This window comes from Ranitomeya variabilis, chromosome 3 (genome assembly GCF_051348905.1).
Source record: "Ranitomeya variabilis isolate aRanVar5 chromosome 3, aRanVar5.hap1, whole genome shotgun sequence".
In the NCBI taxonomy this organism is placed as follows: Eukaryota; Metazoa; Chordata; class Amphibia; order Anura; family Dendrobatidae; genus Ranitomeya; species Ranitomeya variabilis.
In genome coordinates, this window is record NC_135234.1 from 365,978,637 (window position 1) to 366,005,713 (window position 27,077).

The following is a 27,077-nucleotide window of genomic DNA, read 5'->3' on the forward strand; positions in this document are numbered from 1 at the left end:
TTCCGCATCCAGAGCACCAGACCACAGGGTAGGCAGAGTCCGGCCGGTTTGGATTCAAATCCAGAGTCCCCTTATCCAGGTGGAAATCAGTAGCCTTCCTCTAGCGCCGTGGTGTTGTAGTACCTTACTGCTAAGCCTCTCAAAAGGTCCTCACAGATGTCGTAGATGTTATTGGTGTTATATCTCTCTCTCTCTCTGCCCTCCAGATGGATAGGACAAACCCGTATGACCGGTGGCTTGAGGCTTTTTACAGGGACTCTATCATGCCCCAGCCTCTTGTGGGTGCCACCTTGTCTCCTGGGTGTAGGGCGGATCAGTAACGTGAAATTAGCTCTCCTGCCAGTCTCTGGAGCAAGGCATAAAGGACTGTTGCTCCCTCGGTGTTCCGGCTACCAGGATCCTGCGCCTCAGAAGGAGGCAGCCTGTGCAGGGCAGAACTCCTTCTGGTATCCACTCCTTTGCTATGACTTCTTTTCACCCTCTCTACAATACAGTTTGCTTTTGTGTCCGTTCTTAGGAACTGCCGCACTTAGGGCAGGCGCAGCTCCGTGTCCTTCTGTCTGGATCTCTGACAGGCTCCCGCCCCTGTCAGGGACCAACTACCTGAACGAAGCTCAGACAGCAACTGCCTAACTTCTGCTCCAGGCCACCAGTTTTACCTAACTGTGAAGAGTGCCCTAATAAATAGGAGCATAGCTCCCCCTAGTGGACTGGAGTATGAAATGTGCTGTATGTTTGTGATTCCTGGTAAAGAGATCTCCTTCATTGCCTCCAAATGTAACATCGCTCCCCCCTGAAGGAGAATGATATCACTGCAACGACCAGGACCCTGGGGCGCTGCACCCCCCCCCCCCGTTAAATCCAGTACTCCTGGATTGGGAAAAGAAAACAACAATACATTAGGCATATATAATCATAAAGCACTAGTCTATAGTATACCTGAGAATATATTACTCTCCCTGGACACCGCAAGGGTATCCACTCAAATGGACAACTCCGGATAAATGAGACCAAAAAGAGATGGAGTAAAAAAGTCCCAAACAACATAGTTTAAAAAAACAGGTACAACATTTATTAATCAATAACACATAACAACTATAAATGTATATCTGCTGTATGCAGTATATACCAAACAGAAAGGTATGGCAGAGGAAACATATCGATACATCAGGTTACATGCGGTCAACACTATCCATCTCTGGGGTACACACTAATCGATGTATATGTCAAAGGAAGGGGTCCTGAAATCATACGGTGATTCTGGCCAATCAGCCATGTACATGTCACAGTATCCCCATAGTGGTAACTCAAGATCATTTATAAAGCTATGTGCTTATCCATAAAACAGTCAGAGGAATAGACTGCACTGCACGCGACGGCCCCGGAAGCGCGTTTCGTGGTTAGCTTTCTCAACAGGGGGTTGATATTGTTTCCACTTCATGTGCTTATATATAAGCAAAAGCGGAAGTGAAGCCGGGACTTGGCGCATGCGCGGCAGCGATCCCACACACGCCACCTCTGCAGCCGTCATAACACAGCGCGCATGTGGGCGGAACTCCGCCTTGTGATGTCATGTGACATGTGCGCTGTGCACATAAAGATAGCCACTATAAGGGGGCGGGCGTCAGGAGTGACAACCACGCACGCGCACACCGGCAACCATCTTAGAGAAGCCCAGGAGTGCGGCGATATTTGAAGAGACCATATTATGACAATGCAAATGTGATGACATAACCACACGCTATCAACCTACGTGATCTACAACTCACAAAAAGAGGTAAATGTCCGTAAAGTGCAATTAAAATAAAAACAATTTAAGAACCCCCTACAACGGTGACTGAACTATCCCCAAAAATATTCAGGGAATTTTATCACAAGAGGGGGACGGCGAACAACAAACGCTGGGCCGCGCATGCGCACACCATCATCATATTGAAAAAACATATAATTGTTTAAAAAGACAATTTATAAGATTAACAGTGTTATCATACTCGACATACTCAATCATTGCAAACCACCATAAATAATGATGAGTGTAACCTGTCAAGAATGAGGAACATAGTTATACACATTAATAACCCTCCCAACAATAATAACAAAAGTAACCCATACAATGTTGGGGAATCAGATTACACACATAGAAATCAGTCAATGACACATCATTGGCCAATTAAAGTGATAGTAGTGCAAAATAACTAAGGTGCAACAACGACGTGAACTTCTTGATACTATAATCCGTGTACAGAGCGATCTATCGTCCTCCATATGGCCTCTAAGCTCCTGGTCAGGATGTTGAAAAGTGACAGAAACTAAAAACACAAAAAAGAGACAATGAATAAACATAAAAAATTAAAATTGAGTGGAGAATGGGGAATATCAACAGAGAGAGGAAAAAATGCTCATATATCAAATTTACGTCCAATTAGCCACACAGACAGGGCGAAAAGTGGGGACTTAACCATATTGCAACAAGACAGATTATAAGAAGGGGGCAAAACTCAATTTTTCGTTTAACCCCTTTGGGACCATGATATCAAGGGTGACGATCCATTTACACTCACAGTGTGCTAGGATCTTAGCCATATTGCCACCCCTGATACCTCCATGTACCCTATCTATGCCCCTTACCTTTAGGCCACTGGGGTCAGATCCATGATATATCCGAAAGTGTCTCGGCAAAGTTTTGAGGCCAGATATATCTGTTACCTCCTTGGCAGCTATGATATCTCGCACATGTTCACGTGTCCTAACTTTCAATTCTCTGGACGTGAGACCAATATAAATGAGGGAGCAGGGACATGTGGCATAGTTTACCACAAAAGTGGTGTTGCAAGAAATATATTTACGAATTTTAAATTCCCTGCTCCCATCAGATGTTTTAAAGGTCCCACATCTCAGAATGTTAGGACACGCGACACATGTACCACAAGGGTAACAGCCTTTACGCGAGTCATCTGTGCCAAAGAAATTCTTTGCTTTAGCCACATAGTGGCTTTTTACCAGATTGTCCCTAAGGTTCCTTCCCCTACGTTGTGTCATTAGGGGACATTCCGGGAGTTGTGATGCCAAGACCCTATCGGTCAACAGTACGGACCAATGTTTGCTCAGACTCTCATGGATCCGACCCCAGTGACAATTAGAGGTGGAAATGAATCTCACCCCAGAATCTCTGGGCAATTCAGGTTTCTTAGATTGCAACAGTAGGTCTTCCCTACGTATAAACTTGGCCAGTCCATATCCTGCCCTAATGCACCGGCGGCTGTAACCCCGATCCTCAAATGGCTTCGTGAGAATGGAGGACTGTCTCTCAAAGCGGGCCTCTGTGGAACACACCCGCCTGTTCCTCAAGAACTGCCCAACTGGGATGGCCTTAATAACTGAGTAGTTGTGTGCCGACGAGGCATGCAATAAAGAATTGACAGATGTGTCCTTTCTATATAAATCAGTTTCAATAGAGCCATCTTCCCTTACATATAGAGTGATGTCCAAAAAGTCAATTCTATTTGCATGCCAAGTATATGTGAACTTCAAATTAAAAGTGTTGTTGTTAAATTCCTGCATGAATCTGGCTAGGCTGGCCTCGTCACCGTTCCAAGTCATAAGAACATCATCTATGTAACGAAACCAGCCCACCACTGGGTACGCGGAATGTGCCCCATCACCCTGAAAAATGTGCCTTTCCCAATAACCCAAAAATAAATTTGCATAAGATGGGGCACATGCCGCGCCCATTGCAGTACCTTGTGTCTGCAAATAAAATCTGTCCTTAAATACAAAATAATTGTCAAAATAAACTCTAACAAATCCAAAATGAAATCCCAAAAATGGCCATCCCAGTTGGTGGTCTCAAGGAAGAAGCGGGCCGCTCTTAATCCATCCTCATTTCTAATTGACGTGTAAAGTGATTCAATGTCAATTGTTCCCAGAATCATGCCCACTTCGAGAGACAGCCCATCAACCCTCCTCAGTACATCGGTCGTGTCTCTGACATAGGAGGGAAGCGTCTCAACCAATGGTTTCAAATAAAAATCAATAAATTTACATGCATTTTCACACAACCCTCCTATGCCAGAGACAATGGGATGACCCGGCGGGTTAACAGCATCCTTATGTACCTTGGGTAGGACATAGAATGTGGCAACCTTGGGAAATTTTGGCAGAAGACCATCTCTGATCTTATTTGGGACAAGACCCGACTCGCTGGCCGCCATCACGATATGCTCTAATTTACTCTGAAAAATCTGAGTAGGATTTTTTGTCAGGACCTGGTACGTATCTCTATTCCTAAGCTGCCGAAGCGCCTCTTTTTCATATTTTTCGATCGGCCAGATCACCAAAAGACATACAATTTTTGAATGCAATAAAACAAGTTAATTTTTAACTATGCTTCCCTTTATGGGAGGTGAGGACTCTTGAACATTGCAAACAAAAACATATTTACATTGTGGAAACTATTTAGTAAACAGTACATTAACTAACTATGAAATGCGACTACCCATACGGGTATACTATCTGTTTAGGTTTCAAAGTGCAAATCAACATTTTTCTTTATTTAATTCACAGTGCAAAGTTTCAACCAACCCCCATGGGTTTACTGTTATTCAAGTGCAAAACTTTTCTCTAACCCCCACAGGCTTTCTATATTTTCTTCATTTTATTCACAAGTACAACAAACGTCAGTTCCAAATTGATTCTCAGTTCATTCTACCAGGAGCTACAGACCCCCACGTCTGCTCAGCTATTCTCCCATCGTACCAGCTCCGCCTTAGCTGATGTTGCACGACAAGCTCCTCTTTTAGCAATTCTCTTTAATACATTAACTCACTATCTGCTTATACAAAACTACAGTTCTATCTAAATTCAAATTTTTTTATTTTTTTTTTACTTTATCTGCTATATTAACTCTATAATATGTTAACTTTCTGGCAAAGTGCAACAATTAGACATTGAACCCTTTATGGGTTCAGATAACTCAATGAGGTAGTGCAATATCAATCACATCAAGATTCAAGTCAGTTTGGCAACATGAGTGACGTGATGTGATGGACCCGGTACAAACCCCCAAAGTTGGTCTTAGGCGAGCTACAAGACGTGTATCCAGACCCGGAATTCTGCCACACCAACGGGGTTTTTCTTCAGGTCCTGAAAAACAAAGTAGTTCTCATAACAAGATTAGCAGCAGTCTCTGTTGGAGGCAGTCTCTGTAAAAGCCCCCGTTCTAAAACCAGTAGGGAGCACCTTTAAGAAGGTGCAAACTATTTACAATGGAAAGTTTGTGAATCATTCACTGTCCATGATTCTGCAGTTCTTTTTAAACGAAAAGTAACTTGTGCAAACTGAGGATCCCTTTTAACATGGGACCCCTTTAAGGAATAACCCTGGACGGGTTTTAAAGCAGCAAAAGAAAGTTTAGGAACTATTTACAATCTTTTCAGATTTCTTCTAGTCAGACGTCTTCCAGGGCACCACTTGGCACTGAATCCTTCCTGGCCTGGGAAGGGTTGGATCCAAGGTCACACCTGGCGCCAGATAAATGCCATTAGTTTGTCTTTCATGTATTGTTATGTCATGCGCAGCGATAGAGGTTTGCGTAGCCTGAGTATGGGCATTCACGATCGCAGAGGCTGCGGTTGCTGTCTCAGAGGTAGTGGCTACCGGTAGTTCAGCTGCGGTAGTAGTGGGGACGATTTCTTGGGCCCCTGTGATGCTACGAGTGGTGTGCACCTCCTGACATCTCGAGCCCACCAACCGTTTCCATTCCGGTGCCGAGTGTAAGCCACAGCATCCCCTGGGTATAGGTCCTGATCCGAGTGTCCCTCTCTAAGATGAGGTGCCACTTCGTCCTTGGTGACATGGACCCTCACTGGTAATCCAATCTCCTGAATGAAGCCCTTCCCTTTTTGGAGATGAAAGAATACTACCACACCCCATCTCAGTGCAAGGCTGTCCTGTATTTCACCTCGGGCTCTTTGTTCTTCTTCCCTCTTCCACTGAGAGATCAGGCACTGCCGGTATTCCTCCCAGGTGAGGATTCTAATGTGGGCCCCGTTCAGTCCAGCACTCGGGGCATAGTCAGAAGGAGGTACCGCCAAGGTCTTAGCAGCGGTAGCGGGCGCTGAGGCGAGATTAGCGGCGGGGAAGGAAGCGGTTGTGGGAGAGGGGCTGGTCGCCGGGATGGGGCTGCTTCCGGTACCTGCGCAGGATGTGATTCCTTCGATGCCAGTCCGCTCCGCTGAAGAAGACGTTGGAGTCAGCGGCGGCACAGAGTGCGACTCCTCCAGGGTGATCCTCCTGCACAGAACCGACCTCCATGTCTCCGCCATCGCTACCCCATTGCCCAGGAACAGACAGTTCGACTCTTCCACTGACGGCTCCGAGAAGTCCACATCCTCCAGCGGTGGTAGGTCTGGGCACTCCTCCGGTGACTGGGGATTGCACTGGGTCGGGTTGTTTTCTCTCAGGTACCGTTGGTCGCCATCCCTGCTCCTTCCTTGTCCTTTTTCCGCTCTCTCCTCCGGGGGCGGTTTCTTTTTCTTGATCTCCTCCCTCCATTGAGGATCAGGAGGCGGATCTCGGCTGCTGACTGACACGTCCTCAAGGTACAGAGATATTTGGACTGGGCGGCCATTATTTTTTGCGCTCTCAGTCAGTTCACACCCACGCTGGCATGCCCTTCTTCTCCTGCGCTCCTCGTGGCGCTGTAATGGCGGCGGTTTTGGCAGGAATTTTTGCGGCAATTGGCACTACACAGTCTTTCAGCACAAAACAGTTCAAGTTCAATTCTTAGGCGCACATGACCCGATTTTCAGGCTTAAGTAGATCCTGTTCATGACACCAAAGATTGGATCGCCCCCCAGGGCGGCGGGGTACTCGGTAAAGGGTCTTTTGGTTTACACGGGGGGATGGCACAGTGGTTGACCCGGTCTGTGGTCCTAGGGACATCAGTGAAAAAGGGAAAGGTCTTTAAAGGGGAAGTGTTCGTGACGCCACCTGTGGTATTCGGTCAGGGTGACCGACGCTGCTTTAAGGGGTCCACTGGGGTGATGTTATGGCAGCTAGATGGTATACCTTCCCACAGGTGAAGTGTATCCCCAGGGCTTCCCAGTGTGTAGACGGTGGTATGGTAAGAGGCGCAGTGAAGAATGAGGACACAAGGTTGCAGTCTCTTTACCTTTTACTGAAGGTTTCAGCATCCAGAGCACCAGACCACAGGGTAGGCAGAGTCTGGCCGGTTTGGAAGCAAATCCAGAGTCCCCTTATCCAGGTGGAAATCAGTAGCCTTCCTCTAGCGCCGTGGTGTTGTAGTACCTTACTGCTAAGCCTCTCATAAGGTCCTCACAGATGTCATAGATGTTATTGGTGTTATCTCTCTCTCTCTCTGTCCCCCAGATGGATAGGACAAACCCATATGACCGGTGGCTTGAGGCCTTTTACAGGGACTCTATCATGCCCCAGCCTCTTGTGAGTGCCACCTTGCCTCCTGGGTGTAGGGCGGATCAGTAACGTGAAATTAGCTATCCTGCCGGTCTCTGGAGCAAGGCATAAAGGACTGTTGCTCCCTCAGTGTTCCAGCTACCAGGATCCTGCACCTCAGAAGGAGGCAGCCTGTGCAGGGCAGAACTCCTTCTGGTATCCACTCCTTTGCTATGACTTCTTTTCACCCTCTCTACAATACAGTTCGCTTTCTTGTCCGTTCTGTCTGGATCTCTGACAGGCTCCCACCCCTGTCAGGGACCAACTACCTGAACGAAGCTCAGACAGCAACAGCCTAACTTCTGCTCCAGGCCACCAGTTTTACCTAACTGTGAAGAGTGCCCTAATAAATAGGAGCATAGCTCCCCCTGGTGGACTGGAGTATGAAATGTGTTGTATGTTTGTGATTCCTGGTAAAGAGATCTCCTTCATTGCCTCCAAACATAACATCACCCCCCCTAGAGTAGAATGATATTACTGCAATGACCAGGACCCTTGGGTGCTGCACTTCGTGTATTCCTATCTTTAACATTAGAGAGGCAGGTGCCTGCGATTTTGCTGCATTAGACGACGCATGCGTCGTTTCGTCGTCTGTGGTTTGGAACGGTAAACACTACATGTAGTAATTTTAGAGGCGTCAATTTGCCCCCTAGAAACGTATGCAGTTATTGGCAGAAGGAATGCGGCAAAAAAACACATTACGTTTTATGTGAAAGCATGTGTTTGCTTGCGTTTGTGAACGCATGAATGCACCACAGGAAAGCATGTCTAGACACTGATTAGCTGCCCTCCACATACAAACTGATAAAAGGAGGGAGTGGGCATTTGCAGATCACTACCCAGCAGACAGAGAAGCAGAGGAGACGCAGGCAAGAACCTTGGAGCAAACAAGACACTGAACAATGTGAGTATATCCTAGCCAATAGTCCACAAAAAAGATAAAAAATAGAACGGCACTAGGTAAGGCGATATTCGATGGATAGTAAGGCAAAATGCTGCACAAGCCAATATCTTGTGTGACCATGAGGCGGCCTATGTGAACGCATGCGTTTGCTTGCGTTTGTGAACGCATGCATTGCACCACAGGAAAACATGTCTAGACACTGATTAGCCACCCCCACATACAAACTGATAAAAGGAGGGAGTGGGCATATGCAGATCACTACCCAGCAGACAGAGAAGCAGAGCAGACGCAGGCAAGAACCTTGGAGCAAACAAGACACTGAACAATGTGAGTATATCCTAGCCAATGTCTTTATTTTCTATTTTCTGTCTCTATATGTCCTAATTTCTGGCATTTTTTTCTTTCTGCATGCATCAGAATGTCATCTTCTTCTGAGGAGGAGCAACGTCCTGGGCCTGCACAAGCCGAAAATGTCATTGAAGTGAGTACTCACCTCCTCAGATTGGTAAGTATTCACTGTCACATCTACACATACGACAATTTTCTTTTTCCTTTTTTTAGAGCACTTCTTCCACTGCGGCAGAGGCTGAGCAGGAGCAGCGGGTTCACAGTCAGGTGGAAAGGTGGCAGCATTTACGTATACGTGGCTAACTGTTTATTGTATCCTCACTTTACTATTCTTGAATGTTCATTTCTTTACTTTCCTCTTTCTTTACCTTTTTCTTCTTGACTCCTGTTTTTCTTGACTTTCAATATTCATGCCAGTTTTCTGTCTCTGTTTTATTTCTTTTCCTTATGTTAATGTCTCCTACATTAATGTGTTTATTTATTTTTTAGGTTCCAGAACGGGATGAGGACCTCATTGAAAATGACCTCCTAATCTCCCTGGTCCATGAGCGAGTCCCGTTGTGGGACATCCGGGTTCTGCAGCACTTGGACAACGTGACAATCCGGCGGCTATGGAATAAGGTGGCCAAAGCGATGTGGGATGACTGAGACAACGCCCCGACTCGGGTCCGAAATGCATTTTGTAAGTATTGCAATGCAGTGTGATGCAGCAATGACCTTGGCCGGTATCACACAACTGTGTGTGATGAGAGAAACTCTCAGGAGTTCCTCTCTTCATACACAGCTGTGTGATCACGGTCAAAAGTGCATTGTCTAACCATTATTTATATTTTTCAACAGTGCTCAAAGTCAAAACACGTTGGTGAAGGATCGCTTCAACATGGACCTTCGTCAAGAGAGCCAGCTTCCTAGTGGTTCTGGAGCAAGGTTCCGCAAATACAAGTATCACCACATCCTTGCATTTTTGAGACCGGTCCTTGCCCAGAGAACGTAAGTATTGTTTGTTGTGTAATGGGTTGTGTTGGATTGCCTAATCTGTATTTTTCTATTCCACAGGAGTTGGCGCTTTACTATTGTAAATGTTTGGTATTATTGGTTTTTTTTCTTCTTTTTTCACAGCACATGGAGCAGCACTCTTGACCCTGGTCCTGGAGCGGTCCTTCATCAAACAGCCACGGACCCTTCCCAGCCTTCCAGCAGCGCTGCAGCAAGTGGGCCTGCCACACAGACTGGAGACCAGGAAGCTGGTCCATCAGGTGTTCCCCTGTCCCAGTCCTCTGCCTCTTTTTTGGGGGGCTCTTCCCGGCAGCGGCAGAGGGCCTCGGACAGGTCACTCATGCCTGAGTTTTTGCACTTGAACTCGGTCTTTCATGATGGACTCAAGGCGATAGGTGACCGATTGGATAGTGCCATAAACAATATGAATACACGTATCCAGGAGGTCACCGAAAGCCTAGACCAAGTGAAAGCCGACCTCCATAGGCCAGCACATCATTTTTTCAATCAAATTGAACAGGGCATGTCGGAACACCTTACTCCTGATCTCCAGCTTAGTGTCATGCAGGCCTGCAATGCTGCTTACATGCAGGCTATGCAGCAGAGTCGGTATTTTCAGCAGACAGTGGCGGCATATCCACCTGTGACAACACTGTCACGCTTGACCTCAATGCTGAGCTCTGCTGCATACTACTGCATGGCCACCTCCATTCCAAGCACTGCCGGACACCACTACAGCACCACCACCATGCCGAGTGCTGTTGGACAGCCCACCGCCACCACCATGACAACTGCTGCTCCTGCTTGGACCTCCTCCACTGCCACCACCATGCAGCACCAGGACCCTGGCATGGCCTTCCGCTCCACCACCACGATGCAGCAGGACCCTGGTATGGCCTTCCGCTCCACCATGCAGCAGCAGGACCCTGGCATGGCCTTCTGCTCCACCATGCAGCAGCAGGACCCTGGCATGGCCTTCTTCTCCACTACCATGATGCAGCAGGACCCTGGCATGGCCTTCCGCTCCACCACCACCATGATGCAGCAGGACTCTGGCATGGCCTACCGCTCCACCACCACCACGATGCAGCAGGACTCCGGCATGGCTGTCCGCTCTAAGAGCACAATGCAGCTGCAGCAGCCGGACCCTGACAGGTCGCCCACCATGACCAGGCCGGAACAAATGAGCCCACCGAGGCTCCCCAGACTATCTAGATCCCAAAAAGGGGAAAAAATAAAAAGCAGCGGACTATCACTATTCCTCCCCCCCCCCCGCACCTCCCAATGTGTCTGTAATGTCAGGTTTGTCTCACCCTTCCAGTGTGTCTCAGCCCTCTCATGGTCAAGCCCCATCCCCAAACTCCCAGATCCCACTACGTTGATTGACCCTTCTCCTGCCACCCCTGCGTCGTCCACACTTAGCCAGACCTCACAGCTACACACCCCCCAGTTCCGTCACTCTACCCCAAGCAGGCACAGTCATTTTTTTTTTTGTTTAAAAATAAATAATGTTTATTTCCCCCAATAATGTTTGCTTATTTGTGTATTTCGCCGCTGGCAACACACCGTGCGCTTAATAAAACACTGCGCCGCAGACTATATTTTTTTGCCAAATCATAGCTCCAGTAGTTAAGTACAAGACTGCAGCTTTGCATGTTTGGTATACAGTTATGAGGTGGCAAAAAATAAATATAACTTGTATTTTCTCCATAATCTCATTCTGATTAATTCTGTGTCGCAGACTGAAGAGAAAATTGCGGTAATATAAAGCAGAACTATACTCAACAGGTCATGTGTCATAAATAGTGAGTTCATGATGCACAAAACTCTGCATCATGAACTCATTATATATGACACCTGACCTGGTGAGTAGAGAACTGCCTTGTATAACCTCCATTTTTTCTTCAGTGTACGTAATCTATTTCACACAAACCGAAGAGACGATGGCGGTCATACAAGGCATATCTATACTGACCTGGACAAGTGTCAGAAATAGTGAATTCATGAGGCTGTTATTTGTGCATCACGAATTCATTATTTATGACACCTGACTTGATGAGTGTAGATCTGCTTTGTATTATACCTCCATCGTATCTTCAGTCTGCGTACAATAGATACTGCAGAACAGAATCAGGATGTAATGACATCAACTAACATCATAAGTGGTTTTAAGAGGAAATACATAGGAGACTCGGTCAAGATATCAAAACACGAATTTTATTAACAAAAAATATTATTAACATTTAAAACATAACTGGTACAGGGCCAAACGCAACAGGAAATTTTACACAATATTGTCTTGCTGAAGCGCCCCCACTGCCGCAGGGCCGAGGGGTACCCGGTACCGGGCCTCTGAGTCTCTGTTCTGGGGTTGTCACGGTGGCTAGACCCGGTCCGTGACCCTGCTGAGGGGCGTCCAATGAAGGGTGTGGATGGTGATGATGTTGTGGTGGTGCGGTGCAGGTCGCAGTAAATAACGAGGACACCAGGTTGCGGTCTCTTTACCTCTTTACTGAAGGCTTCGAGATAGTCAATCCAGAGCACTGTTAACAGGGCTGTCTGAGACCGGCCGGTCCAAAGGCACATTACGAGTTCCCTTGACAGGTGAGAATCAGCGTCTACCTGCTAGCGCCTACGTGTTGTAGTTCTTCCCTGCTGAGCACCCCGGGATAGTCCTCACAACTGATTCTGTCTGCCTCTGATGTTCGTTCTCTCTCCGTCCCCCAGATGATATGGCTAGGACGCACCCATATGACGGGGTAGGCCTGGAGCTCTTCCGGGACCCTAGAGTCGCCCCTCTCCCGCAGCTGCCTCCATTGTCTGCTTAGGTGTTTAAATGAGACAGCCAACCTATAATTGGTTGTCCTGCCGTGGTTTGAAGTAATGCTTAAAGTCTCTTACTTTCTCGGCGTTCCGGCCACCGACTGTTTGCGCCTCAGAAGGATGTTGCCTCGATCTTACAGCACGACTCCTTCTGGTCCTATTGCCCCTTTGCTGTGTTCCCGTTGCTCACTTGTTGCGTTGTTCTCTTAGGAGTCTGCCAGGATCCCATCCCTGGCAGGTCCTCTCTCTAGCTCTTCCCAGTTACTTCTCCCTATCTTCCTGTCCAACCCCCAGTTTTACCAGAGTGTGAGGAGTGGCCTACTAGATAGAACCACTCCCCCTGGTGGCCGGAGTGTGAAGTGTAGTGTGAGTGTTACCTGGTCAGGTGAACTCCTTTAGTGCAATCAGACGCAACATCGCCCCCCTTAGCGGCAGAGCGACGTTACTGCAACGACCAGGACTCTGGGGCGCTGCACTCCCCCCCGGTTAAATCCAGTACTCTCGGACTGGGGAAATAAGAACAACAATACATGTTAACAGAAAACACACAAAATTCTGAAATATCATAAACAATTAAACATAACAGTGCTTCCCTTTATGGGAGGTGAGGACTCTTGAACGTTGCAAAGGTTAGGTCATGCATAGTTTATGACTCTCAGTTCAGTGGTTGAAACAGCGGGGACCCCGGGTAAACAAAGGGGTCCCCTTCTAGAAGTTTTTGGAGCAATCACTGTCCATTACTCCGTTGTCCATTTTAAAACCTGTAACAAAAGATATGCACACAAACATTTTCAACTAAATAGAAGCCCTCACTAATACCTCCAAGTTTTGTAGCGGAGGGGAGTTTGATTCTTGGTGCTGCGTGTCGACCTTCGCAGCGTAGGGGTTGCTGCTGGCCTAACAGGGCCCACTATGCTTGCTACCGCTGGTGTAGTGCACTGCCTTCTAGCTACACTTCTAGTGAGTCTGGGTAGCCCTGGCAGGCTGGAGCTCTCAGGGCTGCTGCTACCAACAGTGGGTACCGCAGGTTCGCCGATAGCAGAGGGAGGATTTGCTAGTTCAACGGTCGGCACGGCATCTTCAGGTAGGGCTTGTTGAGGTTGCGGGGCCGGATGATCTGGTACCACCATTGGTTCTGGTGGGTCCGGCTGGTGGAACGTTAGAACAGGTACCACGATGGCCTGATTTATCTGAGTCCAGGACTGGGGAAAATCACCAAGGACAGTGTGGATCATCTTCTCCTTTTCTACAGATGGGGAGGTTCCTGGATCCATTTCCCTCGCTCTCAGCTTATCAGGGCAGGCTTTAAGGTGGTCCCTGGATATCACCGTCGAGGTCTCCCCTCCATCCTTGCTGATGAGGCAAACCTTCGTGTTGTCGAAATCGGATGGCAGGACAGTATACGGTTCCGCTTCCCATTGGTCGTCGAGTTTGTGTAGCCTCCTGTTGTGATCCGCTTTTTGGGCTCCCCTGGTGGTGGCTGGTGGTACTGGAGGCTTGTGTGTGCTTTTCTCCCTCAGCTCACCTGTTTCCATCACTTTTGGGAGTTCCCTATTTAGCCTTGCTCTCCAGTCACTTCCTTGCCGGTCATCATTGTAACCTGAGTCATTCAGTTGCATGTTCCTGCTACTAGTCTGCTGATCAGCTAAGTGGACTCTTGTCCTTTTTGTTTTGTATTTTTTGTCCAGTTTACAGTTTTGTCATTCCCTGTTACTGGAAGCTCTTGTGGACTGAAATTGCCACTCCTGTGTCATGAGTTGACACAGGAGTCTTAAAGTAATCTCAGGATGGGTTTTTGAAAGGGTTTTTCAGCTGACCGTGAAGTCCTCTTTTGTATCCTTCCTCTATCTAGTAAGTGGACCTCGCTTTGCTAAATCTACCTTCATACTGTGTATGTCTTTTCCTCTGAACTCACCGTTAATATATGTGGGGGCTACTATCATCTTTGGGGAATTTCACTAGAGGTAAGCCAGGTCTGTTCCTTCCTCTTCCAGGCGTAGTTAGTTCTCCGGCTGGCGCGTGGCATTTAGGCAGCCGTAGGAATGCTCCCTGGCTACTGTTAGTTGTGTGGTAGATTTAGGTCACGGTTAGCTTGAGTTTCCATCACCCGAGAGCTAGTCTGTTATTTTGTGCTTCTGATGTTCCCATGCCATTGGGGAATCATGACAGTATGACCGGCCGCTGTTAAAGTATTGGCAGAAGAAAGGAGAGTAAAAGAAGTCTGTAGATTTTTTTTTTTTTTTTCCCTCTCATGTTTGCTACTTAGTTGGCTCAGTTGTATTTCTGCTCTATTTACAGCCTTGCCTTTCTCTCCTTCTAACCCTTGAATGGCTCTGATCTCTCCGGTTTAAGGATGGACCCTCAGAGTTTGGCTGCAGGTTTTAATAATCTTGCTACGAAGGTTCAGGATTTACAAGATTATGTTATACGTACTCCTATTTCTGAACCTAAGATTCCTACACCAGAGGTATTTTCCGGAGATAGATCTCGGTTTCTGAATTTCAAATGTAATTGTAAATTATTCCTTTCTCTCAGACCTCACTCCTCTGGAGATCCTGTTCAGCAGGTTAAGATTGTGATTTCTTTGCTGCAAGGTGACCCTCAAAATTGGGCATTTTCATTGACACCAGGGGATCCTGCGTTGCTCAATGTGGATGCGTTTTTTCTGGCTTTAGGGTTGCTGTATCAGGAACCTAATTTGGAGATTCAAGCTGAAAAAGCTTTAATAGCCCTGTCTCAAGGGCAAGATGAAGCTGAGATATACTGCCAAAAATTTCGTAAATGGTCTGTGCTTACTCAGTGGAATGAGTGTGCCCTAGCGGCAAATTTCAGAGAGGGCCTTTCTGATGCCGTTAAGGATGTCATGGTGGGGTTTCCTACGCCCACAGGTCTGAATGAGTCCATGACAATGGCGATTCAGATTGATCGGCGTTTGCGGGAGCGCAAACCCGTGCACCATTTGGCGGTATCTTCTGAAGGGATGCCAGAGAAAATGCAATGTGACAGAATTCTGTCAAGAAGCGAGCGGCAGAATTATAGGCGCAAAAATGGCTTGTGCTTCTACTGTGGTGATTCCGCGCATGTTATATCAGCATGCTCTAAACGTACTAGGAAGGTTGACAAGTCTGTTTCTATTGGCACTTTACAGTCTAAATTTCTTCTGTCTGTAACTCTGATTTGTTCATTATCAGTTATTACCGTGGATGCCTATGTGGACTCTGGCGCCGCTCTGAGTCTCATGGATTGGTCCTTCGCCAGGCGCTGTGGGTTTGATTTGGAGCCTCTGGAAGTTCCTATACCTCTAAAGGGTATAGATTCTACACCTCTGGCTTGTAATAGACCACAGTTCTGGACGCAAGTGACTATGCGTATGACTCCAGACCATCAGGAGGTGATTCGCTTCCTCGTGTTGCATAATCTACATGATGTTTTAGTGCTTGGATTACCATGGTTACAATCTCATAACCCAGTACTGGACTGGAAAACTATGTCTGTGTTAAGCTGGGGATGTCGGGGGGCTCATGGGGACATACCTTTGGTTTCTATCTCGTCATCTATTCCCTCTGAGATTCCGGCTTTTTTGTCGGATTTTGGGGATATTTTTGAGGAGCCTAAAATTGGTTCTCTCCCTCCCCACAGAGAGTGTGATTGCGCCATAGATCTGATTCCAGGCAGCAAATTTCCAAAGGGTCGTTTGTTTAACCTATCTGTACCTGAGCATGCTGCCATGCGAGAGTATGTTAAGGAGTCCCTGGAAAAGGGACATATTCGTCCTTCTTCGTCACCTTTAGGAGCTGGGTTTTTCTTTGTCTCTAAAAAGGATGGCTCGCTGAGGCCTTGTATTGATTATCGACTCCTGAATAAAATTACAGTCAAATATCAGTATCCGTTGCCGCTGCTTACTGATTTGTTTGCTCGTATAAGGGGGGCTAAGTGGTTCTCCAAGATTGATCTCCGGGGGGCGTATAATTTGGTGCGAATTAAGCAAGGGGATGAGTGGAAAACCGCATTTAATACGCCTGAGGGCCACTTTGAGTATTTGGTGATGCCTTTCGGCCTTTCTAATGCACCTTCAGTTTTTCAGTCCTTTATGCATGATATTTTCCGTGAATATCTGGATAAATTTATGATTGTGTATTTGGACGATATTTTGATTTTTTCTGAGGACTGGGAGTCTCATGTTCAGCAGGTCAGGAGGGTTTTTCAGGTCTTGCGGGAGAATTCTCTGTGTGTAAAGGGTTCTAAGTGTGTTTTTGGGGTTCAAAATATTTCTTTTTTGGGGTACATTTTTTCCCCTTCTTCTGTTGAGATGGACCCTGTCAAGGTTCGGGCTATTTGTGACTGGACGCAGCCTACTTCTCTAAAGGGTCTTCAGAAATTCTTGGGCTTTGCTAATTTTTATCGTCGATTTATAACTGTTTTTTCTGGTGTTGCTAAGCCTCTTACGGATTTGACTAAGAAGGGTGCTGATGTTGCCAATTGGTCCTCTGCCGCTGTGGAGGCCTTTCGGGAACTTAAGCGCCGCTTTTCGTCTGCCCCTGTGTTGCGCCAGCCCGATGTCTCTCTCCCCTTTCAGGTTGAGGTCGATGCTTCCGAGATCGGAGCGGGGGCGGTTTTGTCGCAGAAAAGTTCCGATTGCTCTCAGTGATGAGACCTTGTGCGTTCTTTTCTCGAAAATTTTCTGCCGCCGAAAGAAATTATGATGTCGGTAATCGGGAGCTTTTGGCCATGAAGTGGGCATTTGAGGAGTGGCGTCATTGGCTTGAGGGTGCTAGACATCAGGTGGTGGTTTTGACTGATCACAAGAATCTGATTTATCTTGAGTCTGCCAGGCGCCTGAATCCTAGACAGGCGCGCTGGTCGTTGTTTTTCTCTCGGTTTAATTTTGTGGTCTCATATCTACCAGGTTCTAAGAATGTGAAGGCGGATGCCCTTTCTAGGAGTTTTGAGCCTGATTCCCCTGGTGATTCGGAACCTACAGGTATCCTTAAGGATGGGGTGATATTATCCGCTATTTCCCCAGATCTGCGACGTGCTTTGCAAGAGTTTCAGGCGGATAGACCTGATCGCTGTCCACCTGGTAGACTGTTTGTTCCTGATGATTGGACCAGTAGAGTCATCTCGGAGGTTCATTCTTCTATGCTGGCGGGTCATCCTGGAATTTTTGGTACCAGGGATTTGGTGGCTAGATCCTTCTGGTGGCCATCTCTGTCTCGAGATGTGCGTGTTTTTGTGCAGTCTTGTGATGTGTGTGCTCGGGCCAAGCCTTGTTGTTCTAGGGCTAGTGGGTTGTTGTTGCCCTTGCCTATTCCAAAGAGGCCTTGGACGCACATCTCTATGGACTTTATTTCTGATCTTCCTGTCTCTCAGAGGATGTCTGTTATCTGGGTGGTGTGTGACCGTTTTTCTAAGATGGTTCATTTGGTGCCATTACCGAAGTTGCCTTCCTCGTCTGAGTTGGTTCCTTTGTTTTTTCAAAATGTGGTTCGCTTGCATGGTATTCCTGAAAATATCGTTTCTGATAGGGGTACCCAGTTCGTTTCTAGATTTTGGCGGGCATTCTGTGCCAGGTTGGGCATTGATTTGTCTTTTTCGTCTGCCTTCCATCCTCAGACTAATGGCCAGACGGAGCGAACTAATCAAACTTTGGAGACGTATTTGAGGTGTTTTGTGTCTGCGGATCAGGATGATTGGGTTGCCTTTTTGCCGTTGGCAGAGTTTGCTCTTAATAATCGGGCTAGTTCTGCCACTTTGGTTTCCCCTTTCTTTTGCAATTCGGGGTTTCATCCCCGTTTTTCTTCTGGTCAGGTGGAATCTTCGGATTGTCCTGGAGTAGATGCTGTGGTGGATCGGTTGAATCGGATTTGGGGACAAGTGGTGGACAATTTGAATTTGTCCCAGGAGAGGACTCAGCGGTTTGCTAACCGCCAGCGTCGGGTTGGTCCTCGCCTTCGTGTTGGGGACTTGGTGTGGTTGTCTTCCCGTTTTGTCCCAATGAGGGTTTCTTCTCCTAAATTTAAGCCTAGGTTCATCGGTCCCTATAGGATTTTGGAGATTATTAACCCTGTTTCCTTTCGTTTGGACCTCCCGGCATCTTTCGCTATCCATAATATGTTCCATCGGTCGTTGTTGGGGAGATACGAGGTGCCGGTGGTTCCTTCTGCTGAGCCTCCTGCTCCTGTGCTGGTTGAGGGTGAATTGGAGTACGTTATAGAGAAGATCTTGGACTCCCGTATTTCCAGGCGGAGACTCCAGTATCTGGTTAAGTGGAAGGGCTATGGTCAGGAAGATAATTCTTGGGTAACTGCCTCTGATATTCATGCCTCGGATTTGGTTCGTGCCTTTCGTAGGGCTCATCCAGGTCGCCCTGGCGGTTCTTGTGAGGGTTCGGTGCCCCCTCCTTAAGGGGGGGGTACTGTTGTGATCCGCTTTTTGGGCTCCCCTGGTGGTGGCTGGTGGTACTGGAGGCTTGTGTGTGCTTTTCTCCCTCAGCTCACCTGTTTCCATCAGTTTTGGGAGTTCCCTATTTAGCCTTGCTCTCCAGTCACTTCCTTGCCGGTCATCATTGTAACCTGAGTCATTCAGTTGCATGTTCCTGCTACTAGTCTGCTGATCAGCTAAGTGGACTCTTGTCCTTTTTGTTTTGTATTTTTTGTCCAGTTTACAGTTTTGTCATTCCCTGTTACTGGAAGCTCTTGTGGACTGAAATTGCCACTCCTGTGTCATGAGTTGACACAGGAGTCTTAAAGTAATCTCAGGATGGGTTTTTGAAAGGGTTTTTCAGCTGACCGTGAAGTCCTCTTTTGTATCCTTCCTCTATCTAGTAAGTGGACCTCGCTTTGCTAAATCTACCTTCATACTGTGTATGTCTTTTCCTCTGAACTCACCGTTAATATATGTGGGGGCTACTATCATCTTTGGGGAATTTCACTAGAGGTAAGCCAGGTCTGTTCCTTCCTCTTCCAGGCGTAGTTAGTTCTCCGGCTGGCGCGTGGCATTTAGGCAGCCGTAGGAATGCTCCCTGGCTACTGTTAGTTGTGTGGTAGATTTAGGTCACGGTCAGCTTGAGTTTCCATCACCCGAGAGCTAGTCTGTTATTTTGTGCTTCTGATGTTCCCATGCCATTGGGGAATCATGACAGCCTCCTCTTTAGTTTGAGTACGTGCTCACCAGGTGGCAAGGGAATTGCAGGGGCATGCTGGTTGTAGTCCCTTTCCTGTTTTTGCCTGGCCTGAGCAAGGCTTCTTTCCACGCACTCCTGTACCTTGCGGTACCTTTGCCGCCTCTCGGTATCCCAATCAGCATCCGGCGAGGTATCTTCGGGGGTTAGGACCCCCATGTCCAGATCAACGGGTAACTTGCTAGACCTTCCTCGCATCAGGTACGCTGGAGTGCAGTTGGTGGAATTTACTGGGATATGATTATATATGTCCACCAAGTCAGGCAACTTCGTTGGCCACAGGCTCCGTTCCTCTACGGGCAAGGTCTTTAGTAAGTCGATCACCACCTGGTTCATCTTTTCGCACATCCCATTGGTTTGGGGATGGTACGGTGTGGTTCTGATCTTCTTACACCCGTACAATTGGCAGAACTCTTGGAACACTTCCGCTTCGAATGCTGGTCCCTGATCGGTCAGTACCTTCTCCGGGTAGCCATGGGGCCAACAAAAGTACTGCTGGAAAGCCTTGGCGGCCGTCCTGGCCGTTAGGTCCTTGACAGGCACAACCACCAAAAATCTGGAGTAGTGATCCACGATGGTAAGAGCATAGACATAGCCTGACCGGCTAGGTGTCAGCTTCACATGATCCAGCGCGACCAGTTCGAGCGGCCGCTTGGTGATGATAGGCTGCAAGGGAGCCTGTTGGCTGCCACGGGCCCTCCTGCGTAGGCTGCATGGACCGCACTCTCGACACCACTTCTCAATGGCTCTCTTCATGCCAATCCAATAGAACCTCCCTCGGAGTAGCCTCTCCAGCTTCTTCCATCCGAAGTGTCCGGCTCCATCGTGGTAGGCTCCCAGAACCATGGGTACATCTCGCCTTGGCACTACTATCTGCCATACCAATTCGTGAGTGCGTGGGTCGATGCTTCTCCGGCACAGCTTGCCATCATGGATAAACAGTTTACTTCTCCCCTTCCACAGCTGTTGGGTCTCCTGTGGATCATCTGGGCCGGGATGCAACCCTGCCCGCGTCAAGAGCTCTTTCACCCGACGGACCGCGGGGTCACCATCCTGGGTCTCCGCCCATCCGTGGTGGGGCAGGGGATTCAGCATGGCATCCGGTTGGTTCTTGTGCCTGTTCTTCACATGATGGGAGTTCTGAGTGGCTTTGGGGTGATGGAATGCAGGCAGCTCCACCTCTTCAAGTGCCTCCGGGTCTTCTCCCGTTTCTGGCAAAGTGGGCATTCGGGACAGGGCATCGGCATTTGCATTCTTGCGTCCTGCCCGGTACTTGATGGTGAAGTCGTAGTTGGACAGTCGGGCCATCCACCGCTGTTCCAAGGCCCCGAGTTTGGCGGCAAACGATGGCAAGGAATTCCAGCTTAAAGGAACTGTAGTTGTCAGGGTTCCTTTCCATGGGACGAAGCTTCCTGCTGGCGTAAGCGATTACCCTCTCCTGGCCTTTCTGGACCTGGGACAGCTTGGCCCCCAATCCTACATTGCTGGCATCCGTGTACAGCACAAACGGTTGGTCGTATTCGGGGTAGGCCAGTACCTCTTCTCCCATCAGTGCCGACTTTAAGCAAGTGAAGGATCCCTCCAGCCCCTCGTTCCAATCAAATGGGGTGTTCCTCCCCTTGGTCTTCTTCGATTGGCCCACCAACAGGTCTTGCAAGGGCGCGGCCTTCTTGGTGAAGTCCTTAATGAACCTCCGGTAATAGCCTACCAGCCCGAGGAACTGCCGGACTTCGTGGAGGTTGCTGGGCTTTGGCCAGTCCTGGATCACCGTGACCTTGTCGGGGTCTGGGGCCACTCCTTCGGCGCTCACCACATGGCCCAGGTACTGCACATTAGGTTTCAGCAGATGACATTTGGACGGTTTCACCTTTAAGCCAAAGTTGGACAGGGCTTCAAACACCTCAGCCAGGTGCTTCAGATGGTCTTCGTAGGTCTTAGAGAAGACAATGACATCATCCAAATACAGCAGTACGGTTTCAAAGTTCTTGTGCCCCAGGCAGCACTCCATCATCCTCTGGAACGTCCCCGGGGCATTGCACAATCCGAAGGGCATGTAGTTAAATTCGCAGAAACCCATCGGTGTCGTGAAGGCCGTCTTCTCTTTGTCCGCCTCCGCCACGGGAACCTGCCAGTACCCACTGGTGAGATCTAAGGTAGAGAAGTAGTTAGCAGATTTTAAGGCAGCCAGAGACTCCTCTATCCTGGGCAGTGGGTATGCGTCCTTATGTGTAATGCGATTCAACTGCCTGTAATCAACACACATCCTCATTGTACCATCCTTCTTTTTAACAAGGACTAATGGAGCTGCCCAGGGGCTACAACTGTCTCTCACCACCCCAGCCTCCTTCATTTCTCGCAACATGTCCTTGGCACACTGGTAATGAGCTGGGGGTACAGGGCGATATCTCTCTTTTATGGGTCGGTGATCTCCTGTGGGGATGTGATGTTGGATCCCTTTCACCTGTCCAAAATCTAAGGGGTGTTTGCTGAATACTTGCTCGTACTCGTGAACCACCCTGTAGGCCCCCTGTTTCTGATGGGATGGGGTAGAGTCAGTGCCCACATGCAATTCCTGACACCAATCTTTCGAGTGCCCTGCAGAACCGTTGTCCTCCGCCACGTTTGACGGGACCAAGGGTCCAGGTGTCTGTATCACACTATTATTGACAGCGAACAGTTTGGCGAGCGTGGCATACTTGGTGAGGTGGACCTCTTCCTCCCCACAATTGAGGACACGTACGGGCACCCTCCCCTGGCGGACGTCAACCACCCCCCGGGCTGTCAGGATAGTAGGCCTATTGTCTGAATATACGGGTTCTACCAAGGCCTGGTAGTCCTTACCCCTGAGGCCTATGGCTGCCCGACACCATATTAACATCTCACTCCTGGGGGGTATCGCGATGGGGTTTGAATCACTCACAGTGACATGACCAATCTCACCACCAGTCAGCTCTACCTGCTGTCTCTGCATCAGAGCTCTGATTTCTTTTTGCAGGGCGCGTTGTTCACTGTGGCCAGCGGTTTCTGCTACCTGTTGCAACAAAACAATAACTTCTGCAAGACAATTTTCTATAACATTAGTACCGATAGTCATCATGGGATTACATTCTCGTCGATCAATATCAACAATCACAATCCCTTGGGCTTTCAATTCCACCCGCCCCACCTTGATGGTGACCTCTTTATACCCCACTTGTGGCAACGGCTGACCATTACTGGCTATTATGGTGAAATCGTCATCGGGGCCACGAGTAATATCGGTGTCCTCCCAATACCGTTTATAAAGCACGTAAGGCATAGTTGTCACCTGAGAACCGGTGTCCAGCAAAGCGTTCATGGGGATACCGTCAACCACTACAGGAAGAACTGGTCGCCCTCCAATGTATTTGGCTCTCCAATGCTGCGGGCCTGACCGTCCTACTCCTGGGGGTTGGCCCTTTGCCCCAGGGGTTGCTCGTTTAAAGGACAGTACCTTGCAAGGTGGCCCACCTGATGACAGCGGCGGCAGATGGGTCGTCCGTCCCGATGGAAGCGATCGTCGTCCCGGCCTCTGGTCGGCGGAGTCCTCCTCTGTCGCATCCAAGGGACATCCTCTGGTCTGGAGGCCAGCTGGATCTTCTCCTTGGGGGCCTCCTGTAGGGACTGCACTGTCCGGGCCAGGGCAGCAACGCTCTTGGTCAGCTCCTGCATCTGGAGGCGGAGTTCCTGCAGGGGAGTCGTCCTCTAAGCTCTGGGCATCGGCCTCGGCGGCGACTGGGGCATCCGACGCCACCTCCTGGTGGTACGTGAGAGCGGGACGCCTGGGAGGTGCTGCACGGCTGGGCTGTCACTCCTGCAACGCCTGGATAGCTTTATCCTTGAATTGCGCAAAAGTCAAGTCTGGATTTTGCATGGCCAGGAAGTGCAATTGGCCCCGTTAGTGACTGCACAGGAGCCCCTCAATGAACCGCTCCTTCAGAAGTTTATCCTCATCCTGCATGCTGTCGGGATCACTCTGCTTAATAGCCCGCAGCGCCTCCTGGAGATTAAGGGCATAGTCCCGTAAGCTATCCTGTGGTCTCTGTTTGCATCCATAGAAAGTCAGTTTAATTTCTGTAGCAGTGCGGGTATCGAAGGTGGCTTTAAGCTTTGCAAAAACCTGCTGTGCAGTTCCCTTATCCGCAGCGGGCCAGGACTTTACTTCCCTCAGAGCCGCCCCGAAGAGTTGGCCGATTATCATATGGACCTTCTGAGGCTCCGTCAGGGGATAGAACTCGAGCAGGCTGCAGATCCCTTCTTTAAAATCAGTTAATGTGTGCGACTCCCCGGAGTATCGCGGGAGCCAGGCCGCTCCGGGCAGGTACGGCATAGAGAAGGGCATTATGGCCTTTGTGGTAGCGGCAGTGTCCGACTGGCTGATGGGGACAGCGGGCTCTGCGGCCACCGGTGGTGGTATTAGGGCCGCGGCTACGTCCGCTACGTGGACCAGAGCTGCCTCTGCGTCCACGGCTGCGACCGCCGCTTCCGCTCCCCCTGACTCAGACATGGCTGTCCCTTCCTCCCACTAACCTGCTGGAGGTCGGAGTTCCCCTTCCGGGGTTGGCACTTTACCGCGCTTTCTCGTTCCGCGCTTCTTTTTGACCGGTTCCGCCCACGAAGCTAAGGCTCCTCCCTCCATGCGCAGCGATGGCGAATTGTGGCGGGAACTCTTGGCGGCAATAACAATGCACAGTCTTTGCAATAAGTCACAGTCCAAGCACAATGAATCACAGTTCCAAGGCACACATGACCTGTTTCTTCAGGCTTAAGTAGATCCTGTTCGTGACGCCAAGTTGAAGCGCCCCCACTGCCGCAGGGCCACCCGGTACCGGGCCTCTGAGTCTCTGTTCTGGGGTTGTCACGGTGGCTAGACCCGGTCCGTGACCCTGCTGAGGGGCGTCCAATGAAGGGTGTGGATGGTGATGATGTTGTGGTGGTGCGGTGCAGGTCGCAGTAAATAACGACACCAGGTTGCGGTCTCTTTACCTCTTTACTGAAGGCTTCGAGATAGTCAATCCAGAGCACTGTTAACAGGGCTGTCTGAGACCGGCCGGTCCAAAGGCACATTAGGAGTTCCCTTGACAGGTGAGAATCAGCGTCTACCTGCTAGCGCCTACGTGTTGTAGTTCTTCCCTGCTGAGCACCCCGGGATAGTCCTCACAACTGATTCTGTCTGCCTCTGATGTTCGTTCTCTCTCCGTCCCCCAGATGATATGGCTAGGACGCACCCATATGACGGGGTAGGCCTGGAGTTCTTCCGGGACCCTAGAGTCGCCCCTCTCCCGCAGCTGCCTCCGTTGTCTGCTTAGGTGTTTAAGTGAGACAGCCAACCTATAATTGGCTGTCCTGCCGTGGTTTGAAGTAATGCTTAAAGTCTCTTACTTTCTCGGCGTTCCGGCCACCGACTGTTTGCGCCTCAGAAGGATGTTGCCTCGATCTTACAGCACGACTCCTTCTGGTCCTATTGCCCCTTTGCTGTATTCCCGTTGCTCACTTGTTGCGTTGTTTTCTTAGCAGTCTGCCAGGATCCCATCCCTGGCAGGTCCTCTCTCTAGCTCTTCCCAGTTACTTCTCCCTGTCTTCCTGTCCAACCCCCAGTTTTACCAGAGTGTGAGGAGTGGCCTACTAGATAGAACCACTCCCCCTGGTGGCCAGAGTGTGAAGTGTAGTGTGAGTGTTACCTGGTCAGGTGAACTCCTTTAGTGCAATCAGACGCAACATCGCCCCCCTTAGCAGCAGAGCGACGTTACTGCAACGACCAGGACTCTGGGGCGCTGCATTGCCATGCCACACGTCCAATATCAGAATCAAAATAGGCAGCAAATTGGTCCCGCATGTGGCCAACTTCAACAGCTGACCAAAGCGGGTGATGCTGGTAATCTGGCAATGGGTTTGCAACTGGTTCATCCAGTTCAGTGTTGGGTCGCTCCTTAGCCATTATGTAATTGTGGAGAACAACACAGGCTTTGACCACCTCATCGACTGTCTCCATTTTTAGATTAATGGCTGTCGCAAGGATGCGCCATTTTGAGACTAGAATCCCAAAGGTACACTCTACTGTTCTTCAGGCCCTGGTCAGTCTGTAGTTATAAATCCTTTTAGTGTGGTTCAAGTCCCGACTGGAATATGGCTTCAGTAGGTTTTCACACATCTGGAAGGCCTCATCCCCAACCATAACAAATGGCATTGGTGGGCCTTGAGTGTTGGGGAGAGGTCGTGGCAGTGGAAAATTAAAATTTCTTCCATACACACGTCGGCCCATATCCGAGTTCTTGAAAGTCTGTGAGTCATTGCCACGGCCAAAAGCTCCAATGTCCACGGCGATGAAGCAACAGTCTGCTATTGCCATGAGCACAACTGAAAAATATTTTTTGTAGTTGAAGTACTCTCCCATACACCTACCATGTGTGAAGAATGTGATGGGTTAAAAGTCCAAGTACACCCTTGTACACTTAGGTATTTTTCTACGTCAATCATATCCAAGTTGGAAGAGAGTTGCAGTTCTATTGCGGCTCCGAGTTTCCTCAGAACATTATCTTTTGGTATTGGCCGTTGGTTGGTTACACAGTTGATTTCTTTGGTGTAGTTTTCCCGCTGTACAGCTAGTATAATTACATTCTTTGACTACTCTAGCTCGAGAGCAGTGTGGGCGTATTTACAATGGTGTCAGTGCTCTTCAGAGTCTTGAAGTGTAGGAGCTAACTCTGCATGACCATTCTTACATATCTTCTCCATGAAGGTAAAGAAATTATCTTTCATCTCTGGTTTATTACAGAAGTTGTGCCTGAGGGAGACAAATAGTTTGTAAACTTGTTCTCTGTTAGACAAGTGTTGTCTTTGAGGCTTGAAGGGTAGAGGTGCAATCTAGCTCTTGTCCTGCACCATTCCTTGCTCCATGATCTCTAAGAACAGTCTATCTTCAAATGACATTTCTCTACAATTATCTTCTTTTGTCTTACGGAAGGCTGCACACCCAAGGTGATCTTGGTTGCCATTCAGGATGCAATCATCATAGGCATGACTTGCTAAGATACTTGGTGCTGAAGTGCTGTGTGGCAACTCCTCTATGAAGTAGTGATTTTCACCTGGTTGAAGGAGAGATGGACATCCATTCTTGAGCGTACTGGTAAGCATGTTGCTAACCATTGTTGGTTTGTGTGCTCCTCCTAAACAGTCCTTTCCTACAATGACCCACCCAAAGTCGAATCTCTGGGCATATGGAGCGTTGTGAGAGCCATTGATATGTTGTCTAACCTTGTGGACTTGTAGAATATCTCTCCCAAGGAGCAAGACTATTTGAGCCTCTGGGTCAACGCTAGGAATCAGGCGTTCTAT